The sequence below is a fragment of the Hibiscus syriacus genome, unplaced genomic scaffold, assembly GCF_006381635.1.
Source record: "Hibiscus syriacus cultivar Baekdansim isolate YM2019G1 unplaced genomic scaffold, ASM638163v2 tig00111356_pilon, whole genome shotgun sequence".
Lineage (NCBI taxonomy): Eukaryota > Viridiplantae > Streptophyta > Magnoliopsida > Malvales > Malvaceae > Hibiscus > Hibiscus syriacus.
The window spans coordinates 214,579-228,596 of record NW_024063068.1 but is presented as its reverse complement, the minus strand read 5'-3'; the positions used below and the strand labels follow the sequence as shown (position 1 = coordinate 228,596).

Here is a 14,018-nt window from a genome sequence, read left to right as displayed (position 1 = left end):
AGTGTCAAATCATTAAAGAACGATTATAATTCCTCAACGCGAGGAAACAAATCAATTTTAAAAAAGTCACCTCCATTGAGATAATGATCATTTTCAGTCTCGTTTGAGATAACATGAAGTTTTGAAACAAATGACTTAAAGACAATTACACTTCCTCAACACGAAGAAACCACATTGTCTACAAACACAATCATTCAAATGTGACTAGACGTTCTTATCACGAAGGAAACACATAATCAAATGAAAGATTAGGTCATCAACGACCTAACAGAGTATTTTTTATATTCTTTACCCTGGAATAAGGGACTCCAGATTCATAATAAATATCAAGGCCGAACAAAATAGTGTCTGTTGTCTTTTCCCTATTCCCGTCATATGACGATGGGCAAAGAGAGGCAATTGTAGACACTACATTTTCTTCGATTTTTTCTTCTATTTTTATTACTATTATTAGATTATTTTATATTTTTAGATTCGATAATTATTTTGTTATTATAGTTACGAAAGTCGGTAGTAATTATGATTAATTAAAAGTTCATAAATTTATGTTAATACTAATATAATATATATAATTATCATAAATATGTATTTAAGTAAAATAAAATACATTTATTAACTTTTATTTATTTGTTAACAGGTTACAAACATGGCAGCCCAAAAGCAATTACAAACGGGCCGGTGGCCCAAACGATACAACCCAAAAAGAGGCCCAACTAGCAGAGCCCAATTAACCAAAAATACTTTAGGCTTTGCTGAAAATCGCAAGTGATGACACTCTCCACCTGCCACCACCGCCGCCAGCAAAGAAGAAGAGCCCTCTCTACCGTTGCTACCGCTACATGTTCCCGTCACTATCTTCGTTCTCGATAAATCCAGCCAAATCAAAAAACACTGACAACCAACAGTATAAATTAACATTAGTCAATAGAAGAAAATCAAAACCCTATTAAAATAAAAGAAGAATCCCAAAAAATTGGGGATGTTGAAGGCTTGTGCTAGGGAAATCATAAACCTCGACAATAACTCCACCAAATATCACCAAATCAATATATAAACATGCAACTGGAGACCGGTATGAAAAGGAGAACTAAGAGAATACCATTTGAAAAAATAAAATAAAAAGAAAAACAAGAGAGTAAAGGAAAGGAAAAGTTTTCACCTTGATTCAGAGTTCGTTGGGAAGCCGAAGGGAGGCTGGATTTCATAGATTTCGAAAGGTATAATGTTAGATCTAAGTTTCTAGGGTGGGTCTTATGCACTGGTAGCCATAGATTCAGGTTGAGGAAGTGGAAATGAGCATTTTAGGGTCTTATGCACCGGTGAACAGTGGCCATGCCTCCGATGAGGGGAACTAGAGAGAATTTGTGAACTTTTTCTCTCCCTCTCTTAAGAAACCAAAAAAAAAATACAAAATGAAAGGCTCGGTTGATTTTAAGACTTGATTTTAGGATTATATACGACCCGATAAACGACATCGTTTCCCCCTCTACCACAGCCCCTTTTTTCTATTTTGGAGTAAATGGCAGTTTAAGTCCCTTTCTCTTTGTATCCTGCTATTTTGATCCTGAAATGAAATAGGGATAATTGCTACTCTTGCACTTCGAATTTCACCATCCTCACATTTAGTCATCGTATGCATATTGTTTACATGCCGTGTTTAAATGCTTGACTTGGTTTGTGAATTTGAGATTTATTTCATTTTAGTCTATTTTTATATTTATTTTATATTATAATTATATATATATATATATATTACATTTAGTCCGTGCACTTTTTTTCATCATTATATTTTTAATCTATATACATTTGCCTAATATATTTTGACCCTTATATATATATATATATTCATTTCTTTTTTTATAAACATTTATAATTTTATAATAGAACTATTTTAATAAAAATCAAATTATATTTATTTTTATGTGGAATGCCTCGAACGAAGAGTGATCCGTTCGAAAACCTCCAATACTTGGAGTATGATTTCTTAAGACGTACGAGTGAAAGACATACCATTAATTTCTAGATTAATAAATATAAATATTTCGTGTGTCATTTTATTACTTTATTTATTTTATTTTCATATTATATTTAATATTACATCTATCATGTATATATCATTTATTACTGTCGCATTCATAAATAATGCATTTGTTTTTTCATTTTCGGAAATAATTAAAGGCATTGTTGTCATGCATCGTGGGCTAATGGAATTGTATCAAATATGACTGAATTTCAATTTCCCTTAATTTACGTAGTAAAGGGAACATCATTTTTAAATAAATTCAAGTGAATTAAATCATTTTTATCGAGTAAAATATTTAAAAAAAATAGATTCACACATTCTTCAAAATTTCATAGAAATAAATGGATCGTAACTTAAATTTTGGATTCAAATTTGTGAGATTCTACCATTTTAGACAACATATAATCGAGATTATCAATTCTAGGCGCTGTGGGGGTGCTTATTCTTCCCTACGCGTAACCGACTCCCTAATCCTTAAAAACGAATCTTTTGTACACGCATGACAATTTTTTTCTTTTAAACGATTTTTCTAAAATTGGTTAAAAAGATATTTTTTTGTGTATTTGGCCTACCAAACTTAAAGGTAGATGACGACTATAATTCAAATTAAATCAAAATTATAAAAAATCCTAAATTTTTCCAAATAAAATTATAATTGTTTTAAATTCGATTTTTCGTTTTAAAAACGTTATGACAATATTTAACTGAATTCAGATGTAATTAAAAGTAATTATATATAATTAATTATTTGTGATGTGATTGATGAATTATTATAATGCGTGAGTCGCGTTTAATTAAATGTGATTATAATTCCTTAACTATATTCTTCAATTTTTAAGAGGATGAGATTTGTTATAATTACAAGCATAATTATACTATTTAATCAAAAACGTTTTAGTGCTGAATTTTTCGTTAAAAATAGGTTTTTAAAGTTTTCTCAATTACAGTTTTACGTGCTATCTGTTAAAACTTAACGGTAAGTTTTAATGGTGGACACGTAAAATTATAATGAAGAAAACTTTAGACACTTATTTTTAACGAAAAATTATTTTAACATTAAAACGTTTTTCGAGACATTCTTTAAAACAATAATTTTTAACGGTGGCAATGTAAAACTGTAATGAAGAAAACTTTAAACATTTATTTTTAACGAAAAATTATTTTAGCACAAAATCGTTTTTCGAGACATTCTTTAAGTACTTATTTTTGTATTAAGTCTTATTATAAATAAAAATTATAGTATTAAATTATATTTTTTTTTGAAAAAAATATGGTGATCTTTGAAAATAAGTTACGTTTGCAACAATCGTTGTGTTAGCATTCCTAATATTCATAATCGTGATAAATGTTAATACAATCTCGATGATAATCATAATTTAATATTACGTATATAAAAACAATTAATTTTTATATATTATTAAATAATAATTTGATATTATTTTTTATTTAAGTGTACTACATGATATTTTCTAAGAAAAATATTTTACCTAAATACTAATATAATCTTGACTTTAAGTGAACAAATTGAATATATTTTATTTATTTTTTAATCTTGACTTCAAGTGAACAAGCTGAATACAATATTTTATTAATTTTTAAGTTATGATTTTTTTGGGAAATATATCATATAGTAGAGTTAAATGACAAAAGTAACGGTGTAGCATTGCATGTTTCAATACTTGACGTTAACATGCAATATAAGGCGTGGGAAATCTTATTGAATATATAATATAAAACAATGAAAGAGTATTAAGTGGGCTATTATCGTGATTGTTGTCTTTACATCATTAACTGTTAGTGCAAGTAAAATGAATGGCTATGAAATCCCAACTGTTCTTCATTTTGAGATTTATCCGAGAAAATATAATCTTCTGGCTGTGGTTTGTTCCGTGGATATGCAAACAGATTATATTTGTATAGTTCGATAGAGTTTTTTTTTTTGCTATTATTATTATTATTATTATTATTCATCATTTGGATAAATGTGTATCTATTTATTCGAAGAGCAGCAAGCTGCTACCAAATGTACAACTCAACCAATAACATACTCTCTAGAGTGAAAAACAACTATTTATACCACCCAACCCAATAAAAAAGATTAAATTTAATAAAACTATCCCTATTCACATGTTTGTGCAACAATCTAAATTCGATAGTCTCTTAAAACTCATCAGATATTGCTCTCATCAGATATTGCTCCTGAATCTATCTCCCTTGAAATATCCGGAAACATCTCTCCCTCTAAATGAAGTAGATGAAAGATTTCTAAGCCAATTTCATAATAACGGTAAGCAAGGACTTACCCTTCAGAGCACGAATGATACACTAGAGCTCGACTTGACAAGGAAACACCCCCTTTGTAGCCCATGCAACCTCAAAACTACGAATCAAATGTCTACGGAGAAAGAAAGAAAAAAATTATCCATAGACTCAGGCTCCCTCCTTGTTGAAACTTACGAGAGAACCTTAGAGCTTATCAAGAAGCTTATCAAGATATCCATTAACCAAGACATGCGGTACATTTATACAACAAGATTACAACCTTAACAACCTCATAACAGCTTCTAACAACCTTAACTAATCTAACAACCTACACATTAACCGCTCTACATGCATGCCTACTCTGCTCTACATGCACGCACACGCTAAGCTATAATTCAATCTGTTGTTGCTTGAATACACACACACACAGTCATGCAGCTCATACAGCTATGCTTCAACATTCTTCCCGTCCTTTTCAGCTTTTCTGTTTTCTGCTACCTGAACTTTCTGGCTAAACAACATGTGTGCAGACTTAGCCAAGGGTTTGGTCAGCCCATCAGCAACTTGATGCTCTGCTAGTACATAATTAACTCGAACTACTCCACCCTCTACTTTCTCACACACAAAGTGTATATCCAACTCCATATGCTTCGAACGTGCATGAAATACTGGATTAGCACTCATGGCAATAGCGCTCGTATTATCACTCTACACAACTAGAACCGTATCAATCGCTTAACCCATGTCTTCCAACATAGACTTAACCCAAATCACCTCAGCTATTGTATCTGCAATACTACGATATTTAACTTCTGTTGTTGAACGAACCATAACCTTTTATCTCTTCGCACTCCACGAGACTAAATTGCATCCAAGGAACACGCACGACCCAGACACTGACCTACGATCATCAACGTTACTAGCCCAGTCAGCATCCGCAAATGCAGTCACACAACAAACTTAAAATGCAGAAGATCGCCTAAACACCAAGCCACAGTCAGCCGTTCCACTCAAGTAAGGAAATATTCTCTTAACAACAAGCCAATGACCATCACAAGGACGATGCATGTACTGAGCCACTTGATTGACACTAAACACGATATCTGGCCTTGTATGACTCAAGTATAACAAGGAACCAACTATGCTTCGATACATCCATACATCTGAAAGTGGCTTCCCAGCATCACTAGTCAATTTTGGTGAAACCACCATTGGCGTAGGTACATGCTTAGCAGTAAGCATACCAGTCTGTTCTAGCAACCCTCAAATGAACTTGCATTAACTCAACAGCAACTGCTCAGGTGTCCTATGAACTTCAACACCAAGAAAACACCCAAGTTCTCCCAAATCTTTCAATGAGAATTTTTACCAAGTAAGCTAACAACCTCATTAACAGCAGCATTAGACTCTCCTGTAATAATAATGTCATCTACATACACCAGAACCATTATACGAATGCCACCTACTCGGTGAACAAACAACGACGCATCAGCCGTTGTACCACAGAACCCTAGCTCCAACAGGAAATTATGCAGCTTGGCATACCACATGCGCGGCGCTTGACGCAGCCCATACAAGGCATTCTTTAGCCTACAAACTGATCGAGTCCCATCACTAGCCACTTGTTCAAACCCTGGTGGCTGCAAACCCTGGTGGCTGCACCATGTACACCTCTTCTCCAAGGTCGCCATTAAGGAACACATTATTAATGTCCACCTGCCTTAAACTCCAACCACGAGCAACAACTAGAGACAATACATCATTTACTATAGTAGTCTTCACCACCGGGCTAAACGTATCATTGAAATCATGGACATGTACCTGTGAGTAACCTCTAGGCACAAGACGAGCCTTATGCTTCAACACAGACCCATCAGCATTGAACTTGACCTTGAAAAACCATTTACAACCAACTATTGCTCGCCCTTTCGGTAACGGTTCCAGCGTCCAAGTATCATTCCTCACCAACGCATCATAGTCAGCCAGTATTGCTTCCCTCCATTGTGGATCTTAAAGTGCCTGGGAAACAGAGCATGGTTGTTCACCATTGCCTTGAGTTTGAGCAATAAACACTTTCGGTTTAAAGATCCCTCATTTACTACGAGTGACCATTGGATGTTCATTGTGAACCGAGGGACATGTTGAACCAACCTCAACCTGACTTGCCTCATCAACCAACACCTCATCAGTCTGACCTTGTACCATTCCCACCAAGCTATCATTATTTTGACCTCCACCAACACTTCCACTCTCAACATGTTGGCTCACCCTACTGTTGGAAGCTTTAACTTCAGCAACCTCTGGCACTTCCGCAGTACACACTAGAGCATATCTAGACTCTTGCACAACTGTTTGTGAGGAATTACCACAAACACGTTGAGCACCAGGAACCACCATCAACGAAGCTCCATTACACGGGCTCTCTGCAGTAGTTACATTCTTCTCACTTCCATATTTAGAAAATGGAAACTCCTGCTCATCAAAAACTACATGACGAGATATATACACTCGTCCATCAGGTGTTAAGCATTGATACCCTCGATGGTGCATGCTATAACCCAAAAACACGCACGGTTGTGACTGTTTGCAAGCTTATAAGGTTGAAACAACCATATATGAGGGAAACATCTACATCCAAATACCCTTAAATGATCATACGTGGGAGGCTTCCCAAATAATTTCTCAAATGGAGTATAACCTTGAAGCACCTTAGTTGGCTGCCTATTGATTAAGTGAGCTATTGTTATAACTGCAAAGGACCATTATTTCATGAGTAAAGACGCTCGAGCTAATAAAGTCAACACCATCTCAAATAAATGCCTATGTTTCCTCTCAACATTTCCATTCTGTTGGGATGTATGAGGACATGCCACTCGATGTTGAATCCCACACTGTGCAAGTACAGTTGATAGGGATCGATACTCACCTCCCCAATCAGTCTGCACATCCTTAACTTCCTGTCCAAACTGAGTTCGAACTAGCTTCTGAAACAGTTGAAATACCTAAATAGCTTGCCCTTTTTTCTTCAGCAGACACACCCAAGTATGCCTCGAAAAGGCATCTAAAAACGACACATAGTACCTAAATCCATTCGACACAATATGACCTGGACCTCATAGATAAGAAAACACCAACTGAAACGGTTGTTCATATTGAGTTTCAGTTGCATAAAATGGCAGCTTGTGGCTTTTGCCCATATGACATGAAACACACACTGGGAGCAACTCTTTATTCAAATTGCTTGGTAAAGTGATTTTACATTGTTTGCAAACTTGCAACAAGACTTTATAAGATGGATGACCTAAACGATCATGCAACAGTATATAGCTATTACTAGGACTAAAGACTACATTTGCTTTAGCAGCTTAACCTCGAGTAGACAAAACACCACCGAACTCATACAAACCACCAGTCTCTCTACCTCGTAGCAACACAACACCAGTCCTTTCATCCTGAACCACACAATGATCAGCATGAAACTCCAAGAATACTCCACTATCCCTAGCAATCTTGTAAACAGATACCAATTTCTTAGTTATTTAAGGCACATGCAACAAGTCACTCAACATTAAAGCACGAGATGCAGTAAAAACAAAAGCTCGACCAATTTTAGTAATAGACAAACCACTACCATTGCCTACAGTCAGCTTACAAGCCCTTGTATAATCTGAGCCATCTATCACTTTTATGGCATCAGGCATGATATGGTGAGTTGCCCTTGAATCTACAAACCACGAAGCTGGAGATAAAATCGTGGCAGCCATATTTGCAAGACGCTTAAACCGTTCTTGATTAACTAACCCAGCTGCACCCCATTAATTTTATTTCCACAGCACACTTGTTAGAGCTGTAGTGACAAACATTAGCTGTGGGTTCTCATTCCTTAAACAAGTTCCTTAGATCAGAATTTCTCAGCTTAGATTCATCTACATCTGAGAATGACTTATCGAACCTGTACCAGCACTGATTCACAAGGTGACCATTATTTCCACACAACTGGTACTACACCTTGACACGCCCTCGACCACGACCAGCTTGATTATTATGGGCTTGATTATTATAGGTAATATGCCTTTTTGAAGTGGCCTGATCTTGTCTCGCGAACCGATTGGTTCTGTCATCCATAGAAGCTTTTACTTGTGCAACGTTAGCTGCAGCTGTTATGTTGTTGAACCTATTGAAATTCTTTTGTTGAGTTTCAACATCAATGAGGACAGACACAACTCCTTCCAGGGTCAAGGCATCACGGCTGGCTGACAATATAGTAACCACTGTCCTATATTCAGCTGATAACCCATTCAATATAGTTGCAATGTGCTCCAGATCAGACATTGAACTGCCACATGATGCTAAAGCATCATATATCTCTTTAACTTGAGAGATGTAGCCCCCACATTCCTAACTCTCCTTGATGAAATACTTTAAGTTGGTAATGCAAGTTCATTACCGCCGTTGTAGACTTACAGGCGAAGATCTTATTAATAGTCTTCCAGACTTGCGCAGTTGTCTCAGCCCCTACTAAATGTGGCAACAAGGATGGACTGGTCGTAGACAACAACCATGAGGCCAAGGCACTTCTTGGGCTACAAAGATCTCATGATCTTCATTTTCAGCGACCGTTCCATCATCCAACACAACCGTCGTAGGTGGAGAGACAACCAACCTAAAAAGCAATTTCTCAAGCCGATGACTCCTAATTGTTAACAACACCTGTTGTTTCCATAGCAGGAAATTCCGTTCATCAAGCACCACACTCAACTGTTTATTAGTAAAACTTTTGGAAGCAGTTACCAAATACTTCGAGATGCTCACAACACCACCGGAAAGGGGAGAAGCCGGAAGCGCCATATAGCCAATGTGCGCTCAACAAGAACCCGATGTAACTCTTTCTACGCCACCAGATCTCCAACATCTGATACTATGTTGAAACTTACGAGAGAACCTTAGAGCTTATCAAGAAGCTTATCAAGATATCCATTAACTAAGACATGCAATACATTTATACAATAAGATTACAGCCTTAACAACCTCATAAAAATTTCTAACAACCTTAATTAATCTAACAACCTGCACATTAACCGTTCTACATACACGAACACTCTACTCTACATGCACGCACACGTTAAGCTATAATTCAAGTTGTTGTTGCTTGAATACACACACACACAATGATGCAGTTCATTCAGCTATGCTTCACCACTCCTGTAAAGAACACGCATCTCGCCCACCTATATCTTGAAAGCACACAACCTATCTCTGGTAGGCAGTCTATTTAAAATGGTCATCCAAGCAATCATCGAATGCCTAGAGATGTAAAAAGCATGCCAAAGAAGCCTATACTAGTACACCTCCTCCCTCCTCGACTTAATAGCTTCACACCCCTTCCTTGAAGACACCCTCGATCCATCACAAGAGATACTGAAATAGAAGATCTCAACTTGGGTAACCTCCTCCAAAGATGTCTATGACAGGATCGAGCTTGCGCCTATAAAAAATCAACTCGCCTCAGTACATACGAATGAATCCAAGTAACCAAAATGGATCCCCAACAAAATTACCTTGATAAGAAAAACTAAGCAAGAATTATTCCAAGTTTTCAAGTCCTTAAGCCTCGATCCCTTTCAAACTTAGGGAAACAAATGACATTCAAACAAACTCGAGCCCCTCTAACTACAATATCACCGCTATTCCAGAAAAATAAGGAACAAAGCTACCAAATTCCAAGAAGCACGACTTTAGGAATAACCAACTGCCTTCTCCAATAATTTTGAATATTAAAAATGATAGATATAATCAGTCAAACCTTCATAGCATAAGATAAGTTCCTGTTTAGCCTCAATCTTATCTAACAGGGCTTACAGTCAACAATAGAAATATTCCTAAATACCAAGGGAACCTCTAAATATCTAACGGGTAGCCTTCTAACCGTAAACCAATATCTTCAACAATAGCTTGCAACTTGTAATTACAAATTTTGTCCGCGCCCAACACCTAGACCAAATCTAAACTTTTCTAAACCCATCAAAATAACATACATAAATCAAACAGAAACTCTACCAACCCACCCATCTAACCCTATCCTCCCTTCAACCTTACTCTTTCCTAGTCAATATTGGTCTCCCATAAATATGGTCGATTAAACCTCATTTCCATACTCCTAAAAGCTCGACCGGTTGTTTCCTTCATATTGTAGGAATATGTGTTATGAAAAAGATTAAATTAGGATTTTGTGAATATTTCTTGTAGTTACAATCCCTTACTTTAAGGGATTATATCTTTCCCTAGAATTAGTTTCTTTTCTAACTTAAAGTTTCCTAAGATAGAGATATAGCTTTTTGATAACTCATTAAAAAGGTCACATTTTGTGACCTTTTCACTTAAGTTATTGAATGTTTAAGAGCTCATTTAAGACCATGTAGATGCATTTAGAAGCATTTAGTTGCATGTGGTGGAATTACGTTTGCCATGGCATTTTATTTTGTAAGCGGTGCTGCTTTATGGGAAAGGTATTTGTTTGGTAATGTGCAAGAATTGAGAGCAAGGAAAAGAGAAAAGGAAATGCTGCGACATAAGGAGACTGCTGAGCAAAATGAAAATGCCTAGTTAGAGTGGCATTTCGAGAGCGAACAAAGTGAAATAAGATATTTTTGAAGCTAGTTGTCCCCTACTTTCACGTGACCTCTGCCCGAGAAATCTTCCTCGAAGATCTGCATGGAGGGATCAGCGCTGCTACAGCCGATCCTGCTGACTGCGCTACCTGCTCTATAGATCCTGTTTGTCCTTGAGCCTTTGAAGCGGGATTATGTCGGGTACTCTGCCAGTAACCCAGGTTGGATCACTGCTATGCTCTGCCCGATCTGTACGTGAATTAAGCATGGTTTAGGGTATCCTAGAAATTTCAACACCAAGTCCTAGGGTTAATTTTCCCTATAAATAGAGGATAAAACCATAATGAAGAAGACTTTGGTTCCACATAGATTTGAGCTTAAACGTTAGAGAGAGAATGACTTACTTTTCTCTGTTAATCCTACTTGCCGTGGTATTTCTCCATGAAAAGCCTGAGGGAATGGCGTTCTAGGCATCCGAAAGGAGCTAGTTCATTGGGGGTAGTTCGCGGTGGCCGAGAGAAGCTCCGGCAGTACACGTTGAAGGATTTGTCTCATTCCCTTAGTTATTTGCTTTCATATTTTGTTATTTGGGTTGTAAGGAACGGATGAAACTTGCTTTTTTCTTGTTTATTTTGAACCCCACCATGAACTAATCCTATTTGGTGGGAGTTCATTTTGGATGTTTAAGTTTTATTTCAATGAATGGTTGATTTCTATTCTATAATCTGTTTTGTTTATGAAACTTAGTGCCTTAAGGTTGTAGAAGCTACGAGAGTAGCCATTCCTTAGGAGATTCTTTTGGTTCGAGAGAATACCGAGATAACACATCCTTAGTGTTCGAGAGAAACTAGGGAGAAACTATATAAACAAGGGGGTTCTAGGTAGTAACTAGGCCTAATCCACATTAGAGATAAGGCTATGATTTCATTCGACTAAAAGGAGTTGTGCATGAATAATAGGTTAGATGTTAATGATGCTGCAAAAAGGTATTGTCGAGACATATCCTATTATCTGGACCAATAAGATCACTGTAGGGGTTTAAGCCAACCAGTTTTGCCAGTGCATCTTCAATCTGTCGAGTCCCTTACTAGAGATAGCATAGCGCACCTTAGTATACTCTGTCGGGTAGAAGAGGCATAGAGATAAGATCATTCCGAGAAGTAAACTTAGGTTTTCTAAAGTGACTCCTATCACTTATTCCCATAGTAACTTGTCGTGTGAGAAAGACAAAGTCCTATAAATTAAATCCATTATTTATATTTTATTTTGCCTCGACATTTCCTTTTGTTTGAACTCATCACAATTGAATTTGTCATGACATATCCATTTGCTACCACATTACAATCGTTCCATTTCCTCATCAGTCATTCCATTTTGCCACAACAATATCATTTGTATATACCATCACTAACTTTACTTAGGTGACAGAGTAAAGTGCCTCGACAAACTTATTTGATTTCCCCAAATCCCTGTGGAGACGATACTCACTTATCACTGTATTACTTGTTCGATTGTGTATACTTGCATATATATCCGCACCCATATTTAGTACTCACGAATAGCGGAGAAGTTTTTGGCGCCGTTGTTGGGGATTGGTAACTGGAAGTTAATTAGTTTTGTCATATCATTTTTATTTTACTTGTTCATTTTTTGTATAGTTTTACTTGTTATTTTTGTTTTTGTTTTCGTTTTCAGGTTTTTATTTTACGTACTCAACGTGCTCAAGCAAACAAGTATCAGATCAGAAATCAAGGAATTATTCAAGAAGAATATCATAATACAATTTCGAATTTTGGGAATGCAGCTAGGCCTCGTACTATTCGAGATCAGTTAAACCCTATCATAGATGACCTAAACCTTAGAATTGTGGCACTCAAGATTCAGGCAGCCCACTTCGAGCTCAAACCGGTTATGTTCAACATGTTAGACTTGATTGGACAGTTTGGTGGTGCTCCTCATTAGGATGCAATGTAACATTTTCGGGCATTTTTGGAGGTATATGACTCCTTTCGACAACAAGGTGTGCATAACGATGTGCTGAAATTGACGTTATTTCCATATTCTTTGAAAGATCACGCCAGGACATGGCTCAATGGATTACCTTCCGGCTCTATAAGATCTTGGGCTGACTTGTGCAAAAAATATTTGTTACGGCATAATCAACCCAATATGAACAACCATATTAGAAATGCCATAGCATCTTTTCACCAAGGAGATGAAGAGTCTATGTATGAGTGTTGGGATCGATACAAATGTTTGCTTCGCAAGTGCCTCAATCATGGATTCCACGACTGGACTCAAGTTGTGATGTTCTACAATGTAGTTAATACACTCACGAGGATGATGCTAGATGCCTCGACAAATAGGACATTACTTGACAAATGACCAGCAGAGGCATTTGACATTCTGGATAGGATTGCCACCAACGATTACCAATTTCCATCTACAAGGCTAGGCCTTGGGAGAAAATCACATGGAGCTTTCGAGCTAGATTCTAAGGATTCGGTGTCTGGCCAACTTGCTGCTATCACCAATATGTTGAAGAATTTGCAAAGGCCAAGTGGGGTGAGAGAAGTAAAGGCATCCAATTCAACATGTTTATTATTCCATGGCAATCACTATAATCGAGGCAATAACAACCCCTATTCTAACAATATTGGATGGTGTCAGCGTCCAACTTCTCTTCGGGAAATCAAAGAACCAGCAATGTTAGTCAGTCCACTAGGCATCAGAACTTCAGTGACTCCAGGGTTTCCAAATGAATATGCCATGGCATAATTCTAATCCAGGAGTAACATCTTTATCTAACACAAGCTCTTTGGAGGCCACAATGCTAGATTTTATAGCAACCACGAAGACCATGCTGCATGACCATGCGATCTCTATAAAAAACCAAGAAGCTTTGCTTCAAAGCCATAACTCATCTTTGAGGGCCTTGGAGGGTTAGGTTGGTCAAATTGCCACGACATTACATTTTTACCCACATGGCAATCTACCTAGTGATACTGAAGTCACTAAGGCTCAGGACATAGAACATTGTGGTACATTCACCTTAAGGAGTGGCACCAAAATTGACAAAGATACTAAGTTTGGGGGGAGACACTCGGAGAGCCCGATCATGAGAT

The 14,018-nt window shown here is 36.9% G+C and overlaps 1 long non-coding RNA gene across 1 annotated transcript; it reads right to left on the bottom strand.

The window, feature by feature from the left end:
• Nucleotides 1-596: 596 nt before the first annotated feature.
• LOC120159313 lies at nucleotides 597-1,412 on the bottom strand. The gene is made up of 2 exons (XR_005519335.1): nucleotides 1,160-1,412; nucleotides 597-891 (listed from the first exon to the last, which is right to left on the bottom strand). It is a non-coding gene; the product is annotated as an uncharacterized LOC120159313 (long non-coding RNA).
• Nucleotides 1,413-14,018: the final 12,606 nt, after the last annotated feature.